This window comes from Lytechinus pictus, chromosome 10 (assembly GCF_037042905.1).
Source record: "Lytechinus pictus isolate F3 Inbred chromosome 10, Lp3.0, whole genome shotgun sequence".
Taxonomy (NCBI): domain Eukaryota; kingdom Metazoa; phylum Echinodermata; class Echinoidea; order Temnopleuroida; family Toxopneustidae; genus Lytechinus; species Lytechinus pictus.
The window spans coordinates 23,132,241-23,142,284 of record NC_087254.1 but is presented as its reverse complement, the minus strand read 5'-3'; positions in this window follow the sequence as shown (position 1 = coordinate 23,142,284).

Sequence of the window (10,044 nt, the reverse complement as noted above, 5' to 3'; positions counted from 1 at the left end):
AACTTTAATGTCATATATAGTTTTCTTATTTTACATCCGATTTCGATGAAATTTTCAGCATTACGCTAGTTTGAATTTTCTCTATTTATTCAAATCAGCATTTTTCTGGGGTGGACTTGACCTTTAAATGCAACTCTATAGTGATTCAGTCAAATTCAACTGCCATAGCCGGGAAATTGATTATTTTAGTTTTCATACGATAAACTGAAAAGAAACAGTGAGTGCTATGCCCATCATCGACCCTGTAATTTTTATCGGCGCCTCAGAAAGCAAGTTTTTAAGTGTCACCCACCAAAAGTTTTTTGGTTGGTGCAAACAAGCATAGTGCTAAAATTTTATTCAGACTCGATTCTATAGATTTTCGAAAAATTAACGAAACATTTACTTTCACATCCTATACAGTGCGTCCCAGAAAAAACGAAACCGAGATTTAGCGATGATTTATCATAACTTAATCATAAATAAAATAGACAAATGACCTACCAATGTAAAGCTTAGAATCTCCTCTTTCATCTGGTATTACTTAGATTATTCCTCATTCACGCATGATTGAGCAAAAACAATTCGAAGAAAGGATGCCAAAAACTCATTTGGCGGGGGGTATCTGAATTTCAAAAAGAAAATCACATGACTAAAAAGTTCAATATCTTCTCTTTTCTTTGATACCTAAATCACAGAAAATGGTCAAGTAGTAAAAAAGTTATGATCCCTCGAAACAATGCTTGTATTTCCATAATTTCATTAAATAAACGTGTTTTCACCGGTTTCCCACTGAAGCTATCGCACGGTAACAAAAGACTTAAAGGGGAATCCAACCCAAATAAAAACATGTTTTTATAAGGAAAAGAAAAAACAGACAAGTTGATAGGTGAAAGTTTGAACAATATTGGACAAACAACAAGAAAGTTATGAATTTTTAAAAGTTGTAAATATTGGTAATCACTATACCCATGGAGACTTCAAATTGGCCGCATATGGGATGTCATATAGTGATGTAAGGCAAGGACTACTCTTTCATATACTCCAATACATATTATGGCTAGAATGTCATTTTCCCCAAAAGTTTTATTTTAAATCATATTTTTCTTTCATGAGGACATAAAACAATATACTACCTGGGCTATATTAAGATTTCTGCCCCAGGGGAATGGGTTCTTAGGAGAAAACCACAAATCCCTTATAATAAATTACATGGCCTATGTGAAAGTTGTCCTTGCCCCTTGTCATAATTTACTTACCCAGTTGCCAATTTGAAATCTACATAGTATTAGTGATCTCAATTTTAAAGCAGCTATAACTTTCTTATTGCTTGTCTGATTTCTTTCAAACTTTCACCATTCTGTTTGATTTATTTTTCTCCTTCCCAACACAACATTTTATGGCCAAGGCTGGATTCCCCTTTAATGCATGGCTGATCGTCAACAAAACGGAGTGTCGAGTGAGTTTGAATTTATTTTCATGTACTCCTTTACGTATATTTCAATATTCCTTGTATCTAAGTTTTTGAGGGGTCCACATTCTACAAGCTTTGCTTTTTAGTGGACCCCTCCATTCTTCTCATTGATATATACTTATATTGATTTTAATTATATTTAATTATATTGATTATATTGATTTAAAATTGATATACACGTTAATCTATATTTGAATTACTTATTGAATGTTGAATCTTGTTCATGCTTTTGTTTAAATTGAATCAATTATCTTGTACATATTTATATTATGTTGAAGAATGAAAAATAAATTTGAATTGAAAAAAAAAAATTGAACGCTAGCCTGTAAAACCTCTTCATTTTATGAAATTATTGAAATTCAAGCCTTATTTCAAATAACCAGAACTTTGTTATTTCTTGACCATTTTCTGTAATTGAGGTATCAAATTAAAGAGCTGATATTGAACTTTTTAAAAATGTGGTTTTCTTTTTAAAACCCAGATACGGCCCGCCAAGTGACTTTTTGGTATCCCCTTTTAAAATTGTTTTTGCTCACTCATGCGTGAATGAGAAATAATCTAAGTAATTTCAGATGAAAGAGGAGATTCTAAGCTTTAAAATGGTAGGTCATTAAATTTTTGTCTATTGTATTTGCGATTAAGTTATGATAAATCATCGATAAATCTCGGTTTCGTTTTTTGTGGGACGCACTGTATAGGCCTAAAAGGTATGCAAATGAGGGAAATGATGACGTCACCCATTCACTATATTTTGTATTTCATTGAATAAAGTGTGATTATACTCTCTGAACTTTCATGGATTTGCCATTAATCTGCCCAAAACTTCAAATTCGATGAAGAGTTTCCTTATTATAAAAACTGCAAAAGTAAATATTAATTCATGCGATATAACTAAGGAACATAATATAGTTAATGTGTGAGTTGTGACATCACTAACCCTCGTTATATTTTAGCACAGGGCTATCCTTGTGTTGTGGATCCAAGACTCAAGGTTCTTTTATTGGTCAATGCACGCATACATAGAAATTTGGTTTCCAAAGGCTTTAACAATAACTGAATAAGTATACACAAAGATGAAAAGTACAATTGAAAACTTTATAATGAAACAAGCAAAATCAATTCACTTTCTGCGATTACTTGAATAGCCCTAAAAATGCATGTATATAACGGTGACATGCACGACATAATTATGCTCCTGCGACATGACCAAGAAGGCAAAGGGTTATAGTGTTAGTACTCTTTTTGGTTCAGACTAATGTCAAGACTAGGTTTATTTAGTTTTGGAGGTTAGGTTTTGTGTTTGGCTTACGTAGTGTGTTTTGGCAGTTTTGCCATGTGGAATTCATTAAAATGTGGAATCCATAATGTGGAATCCATATAACTGTTTAGTGAAAAATAAGCTGAAGTTTAAAATGTATATCCAATATTGATGAAATTTGCAGCGTGGTGCATGCCTTTTTCTTTTTTCAATTTTTAAACCAAATTATCCTTTTGTCTGGACTTTTGATTTAAAACGATCGAAACCAAAGATAAAAATGGTTTTAAATCACTGGTTTACAGATTGGGGGCTTCGGGAAGCTTGCCCCCCCCCCCAAAAAAAAAATACGACCACGAAAAAAAAGATAAAATCAAAGAGAGAAGGGTGAAATATGTTATCATTTTTTAAAAATCTATACATCAATAAACTTGTTTTTTTTTTAAATAAAAATCTCGAACTTTTTGCTCCGTCGCTTCACTCTCAACTATTACCGATAGGTCTACGCCATATCTTGGCCTCTCATTTTTTTTTTTTGGGGGGGGGGGGCTCATAACGACAGTTTTTATGATGATTGAAGCCGGTGTTGTGACAAGCCCGTATTTCAGGATGGGAATTCACTGTCTAAATTTGGGTTCTCGTACACTGTATCATGTATAGACAAAAACAGTCGGCCATATATAGATAGGATAGGTCAAAACTACCCCCCCCCAAAAAAAAAAAGAGGCTTAGGGCAAGGGGCACCGATTTCATGAGGTGGGGGCAAGATGATCTAAAGCTGACTTCGTATTTTATGCAATTCTTGGTGTTAATGTATTATAAAGTTACACTCCCAAACTGCTCCTCTTCTACCTCCATTCTTCCCTTTTCTACTCGCTTAATTTGTCGCCTCTGGTTAGGGCCCATCGACTCTAAAAAAAAAGCTCGATATTGTCTTCCAAGAAAATTTGACGGCAAAATGTTATCAACTCCGAAAACGGCCGAATTATTATTATTTGGGGAGGGTTTTTTTCCAAGGGGGTGGGCGCTTTGCGACCTCCCGCCCCTTCCACAAGCCGGCTAATGTGTGATGCTGATTTTGCACTCTTCATGCTATTGGAATATAAGTAAAATAATGACCATCCGATTTCATCAGTGGTGATGATTTTTTTTTTTTTTTTGTAGACCTTATAATGAGTGAAAAACAGAAATCGGACATGAATAAGGAAACGAAAATCTTGACTATTGAAAAAAATGACAAAAAAAGAGCTGTCATGCCTATGTAGTTCTATTTTACTATATTCTTTTTTTCATATTGGCCTACATACACGCACCCCTTTTCCCCAGAGAAACATACAGGGGACATATTTTTATCTCTCCTCAAAAATACAAAGCTTATGAAATGAAAATTTAAAAAAGAAAATAGAGATTAAATTTTAGCAATTTTGTGAATATGCTGAACATCACAATGACATGAATGAGGTCAATTTGAAATCCGTTCGATTTACCTATAATAAGTCACAAAGTTGAAAATTCATACATACAATTTAAATTGTTAGGTTGTTGGTCTTGTTCACCCTATCATCAAATTGCTTCTCTTATTTGAGCAATTTTGAAGCTTTTTTTTTTAATTTTCTCTTTTTCACATGAGGTGTCCTCTCCCTTTTAATTACATTTTGATTTATTGGTGACCCACTTAATGGAAATTTTCCATCTTCTCAGTATACCCATCAATCCCATGGACATGATGGAGGTAGTTGTATAGACGATGTTATTGATCCGGTATGGTTAATACGCGTCATAACCATGAATTACGTGTATCTATTTTTGGCGCCATTATTCTTCCGCATCCTCGGCAATGTTGGTTTAGTACAGTTCAGTGCATGATAATGTAAACCCTCTCGCGCTCAGAACTGGGAAATGAAACGGCATACATGTAGGTCATTCTAAAACAATTGTTCTTGGATGAAACATAAAAGAAACATACGAAGAGTGTGATATTACACAGGAGTGACGTCACGTGGGGAGGGGCAAGTGGAGACTGCATTCATTCTAAAATATGTTGAAATATTTTGTACAAAGTTGCTGGATTCTGAAATGCATTATATCAACATAAATATTGCTAAAATTAATGATTCCACTAAATGTGACAATTTTTTTTATTCAATTGAATTATACGGGTTTCATAGAGTTACACGGTACGATTAACTTCTCCTCTTTTTATTTTCTCTTCCTTATTTCTCTTTTCTCACTTTAAAAAAATATATATTTTACTATATACTTGAAAAACCATATGGGCGGTCACCCTTGCTCCCCGGTGTCACCAACCTCTTCCCGACCCAAATTATCCTCCAACTGAAACGAATTGGTCTATAGCGTGTGATTTTATACACTGTAAAAAATGAAGTGCTAATTTAGCACTTACAGTGTTTGTATAGTGACTGCGTCTCGAGTTAAAACCTATTTTCTGATATTGGAAACACATCCAATGGCCAATCACAAATTCATTAGTTGTAACATATAGACCTATGATTATTCCATGCAATTAACCACGCATGTCTGAATTATTCAATACATCGATGTATGAATAATTCAGACATGAAGATGAAACTCTTAAATTGATAAACCTCGGTAAATTTTGATAGGGCAAATGGCATATCAATTTGTCAACTTATTACATTTTTGTGTACTTATTAATTTTCATTTCTGTTTTATATAAGTAGTTAATATTATTGTGCGCCTTGAGTGTCATCGACAGATATGTGCGCTATACAAATCTTTGATTATTATTATTATTATCAAAATGAATATTTCATATACATATACTGTATCAATGTATGCATTTCATTTCATTGACTGTACAATATTCCCATTACGATTAATGTCTCATGTGTCTATGTTCGATATAATTAACTTAATAATGTTATGTTGATATGTTTGTTCTTGCTGTTCTCTGTATAAAGGGAGCCCCTTGCTTGACAAGCGTATATAAGCTTCTTGAGGCGCTATCCGTTTTTTATCCTTTGTACATTTCATATTGTAACATCTGAAGAAAAATAATGAATAGATTGAAGCGATATGCATATGGGAAGTCTCTATCGGATCTGAAATTAGTATATATGGGGCTACATTCGTCCAGTTATGGAATACTGCACCTCAGTTTTGTTACACAGAATATGCCAGTGCTTGCCTGCCATGTGTGAAACTCTAGTCTATACTCTCGAATTCAGTGTAGGGAGAAACTCGGCCTGGATTCCGGGGGGGGGGGGGGGGGGGCAGTCAAATGTATTGCTGTACACACGCGTGACAAAATTATTTCCAAACACCCCCTAAACGAGTTTTTCTCTGTGTGCAAAATAACCCCCTAAACAAGTTTTCCGCGGGCTTTATACTTACACATTTTGGCCCCTAAACAAGTTGTCGCCAAATTATGACCCCAGGGAAAAAGCTTGGGAAAAAACATGCTAAATAGGTTTGGCTAGTCTTTTAAAAAAGATTTGGAAAAGATACCCTAAATACGTTTGACCCTCTGATTGACCATTGACCAGTCGTTCAAAACTACCCCTTTAGGAAAATTTGTGTTTTTGTACCCTTAACGAGTGCACACGTGGCCCGCGTCCAAAACTGAGAAAATTTTGGTCACGCGTGTGTCCAGCAATTTTGACTGCCCCCCCCCCCCGGGCCTGGATTTCGCAACGTGTTTAACCAAACATCCAACATTTAGTGCCTTGTTATCTCCTCCAAAAATAAACCATAAATCTCCGATATACTTCTAGATATCAGCAATACAAATGTAAAACAAATCGATTCTGCAATAACCCCGTGATGCAAAACAACATGATGGAGTAAGCCCCCCTCTATAGTGCCTCTCTTGGTGTTGTTTTGCTATATACTGTTTACAAATCTATTGATTGCATATCCTTAAACAAAGATTATATCCTGACATTTTCAGCACAAAATTATATTCATTGTTTGGGGAAGCTGTGCACAAATAAATACATCCACTAAAGTACGTTTCTGTTTAACATCGTCCAAATTTCATAATGAAATTGGAAAAGCGACTAAAAAACTGAGGCAAGGCCATAACCAAAACGATAGACAATGGGTCACATGCATATAAAGTTGTAGCAATTGTATATAAGCTATTATTGCATCAAGTACAAGCAATTGGTACCCAAGCCATAGATCGTGTGTAAAAAAAATGTTAATAATTCTTAGAATCAGTAGTTACCACTTAATGTGTAATTTATTCTTTGTAATTTTTCTTCGAATTTTTAAAAGTACTCTTAAATTCTCTTTGAATTACGTGATTAAAGCCTGATTTACATATCCATTAAGAGCAAGTAAATGTCAAATCTTTTAAATAACTTTTATATCTATCTGTGTTTGAAATTGATTGGGATCAGGATGTGCAAAATATTTGAATTTTTTGTTAAATCAAGGAAAGATCGACATTGAATAGTCACTGATCTGAAAATTCTTTAGGCTTACGCAAAATGTTCTTACAGTACTGTTTTATTTGGTATTATCCATAATCCCTTTGCGTGTGCTTAAACCTTTTTCTTTGGCTGCCAACTCTCACTCATTGATAGTTAAGGCCACCGCACACCTTAATTACGACTGCTCGCGATCCGATTTTGGAACAAATCGCATTTTGCTCATTTTCTAAAAATGTGTGAATGGAACATATCATTTTATTTGAGGTCAAAATCGATTGAAAGAATAATATAACCATTTTGAAAGATTGCAAGCCTTTCTTTTGGAGTAAAGGCCAAATAAGTTTCAAATCGTAGCCAATCGTACGACTGCTATGACGTCATTACGACTAGATATCAAATTTGCTTTCATTCTTAGAAGGATGATATCATAGTCACAGATTTGAACATAGGTGTTCGTAAGATGATTTCGAACAGTACACAGTAAGATATTCCAAGTCTCAATATTAGCATCAAATTCTACTAAGTATATTCCAAAATTGAGTCGCAGACCAATCGTAAGGTGTGCGGTCGCCTTTAGACTCACTAACTTTTGGTCCTATCTCACTCTAAAATATTGTTTAGTTTGCATGCATTACTGTTGATGTCACTCGTTTTGACAACTCTGGTCTATCAACGGGAGTCTCGCTCTCAACTAAACCTCTCAAAAAAAGTTTGGAAATCTGTGTTTGGCAATTAATTTCTCCCTACTCCCAATTTTAAACAATGCATTTTTTACATCATTCGAAAGATAATTTAATTATCTTTAAAATGATACCATGCTTTTTATGATCATGTCATCACGAAAAGAGCAGGATTCAAATGTGTTGAATGAGGTCTGAATTGAAAAGCTGCAAAACGAGCAAAAAGGGATTGGAAATCTGTGTTTGGCAATTAATTTCTCCCTACTCCCAATTTTAAACAATGCATATTTTACATCATTCGAAAGATAATTTAATTATCTTTAAAATGATACCATGCTTTTTATGATCATGTCATCACGAAAAGAGCAGGGTTCAAAAGTGTTGGATGAGGTCTGAATCGAAAAACGAGCAGAAATAGTCATAAAGGGTCAATACAGAACATGGTTCTTTTGTCTGTGTCAGTAGAGATGAAAATCCATTCAAACCAAGCCCCTGCTTCTGTAGTGATGGTTCTGTGAGATAACACAGTCAGTCCGCAAGCCCTGAAAAAGTTGCTTCTTTTATCCAAGTGATATTCATGACAAGAGGGTTTTTGCATAGTTAATGAGCTTGGTGCGAACCAAAACACCTCTTTTTATTCGGCCATTGCTGCTCTAAATATTGACAAAATTTCATGTTTTTGGTATCTTTGTAAAGAAGAAGAATTATTCTTTTAGGTCATGTGTTTGGATTTTTAAAAGAATGTTGTAATATAGGAAAAACTTTTGATCTAAAACATGAAACAAAATATTTTTTTCATGCAACAAAAGTTGTTGTTTTCACACTTAATTTCTGTTTGGGCACAAATGATTTTTAAATCATGATAAAGCTGAAGATCTAAGCTTTAATATGATATAATTTTTATAAGAAGATGTATTTTAGATGGGTCAGCAGCCAGCTTTTCATAGACCAAGTACATTTTGCAGCTCAAAAACAAGAATACTGCGCTCTGATTGGTCATAGACCACACACCCACGCAAATTCCAATGTTCCCCACACTGGGCCTCTGCAAGGTCACACTCACCATGTGGTAATCTCTTCAAATTACCCGCGCCTGTTTGTTTTTAAAACAGTATTCAGCCAATCAGAACTCTGGATTTTATGTTACTCAGAAATTTCAGAAATCTCGTCTTGCATCTTGATGGAAATAACTGGCTGCTGACCCATCTAAAAGATGCCACATATCAAGAGTGACATTGTAAGAAAGTATAGAGTTTGAGCTTTCTGATGATATAAATAATGTTGGTGCCTAAAACACAAAATGTTGCACAATTTGCAAGTGAAAACAGAGGAAGAAAATTATGTTTGATGCATCTTTTCAGGTAAAGAATTCACTTATTTATCAAAATATTTCATTCAAAAGAAATGACCAATATAAAAGGGTAACATTTACTCTTGCCCATGGTACAAAAATAATCAATATTACTCAAGGAGAAAGTGGTTACATTCTTTGAGAAAAAGGTCTCACAATTCACGAGATTTTGCAGGGACATGAATTCAGCCACGAGAGGACTTGGATAAATCTTGCTTGCGGACTGACTGAACATGGTTTGTGTCGTTGTTTGAAATACCCATGCATGTTCGTTTGTTATGTTTTTGCTTGTGCAGAGGTGTGTTTGATTCCATGTTAATGTTGATGTTAAGGTGCATGAAAACAATTAAAATAAATTACTGAAAAACTCACTCATCACCACGGAAAAAGAACAGTGCACTTTCAATATTGCGTCATTTTGCAACTTTTGAATTTTGACCTTGCCCAAATTTCAAGGCACTGCACCTCCATGTGAATGATAATCATATCATATTGGGTATCATTTTAAAGAAAATTAAATGATCTATTAACTGATAATAATTACAAATTGATATTTACTAAAACCGATGAGGAATTATCGGTCAAAGTAAAAACAAAACCGCTGAGAAACTCACTCATCACCACGGAAAAAAGAACAGTGACTTTCAATATTGTGCCATTTTGCAGCTTTTGAATTTTGACCTTGCCCCACATTTCACCTCCATGTGAACCATAATCATATCATGTAGGGTATCATCTTAAAGAAAAATAAATGCTCTATTCATTGATATTAATTACTTATTGATATTTTCTAAAACCGAAGAGGGATTATCGATCAAAGTCAGATTTCCAAACTTTTTTTGAGGAGTTTAGTTATCCTAGGTTGAGAGCCCTGCATTTCCTTGCGC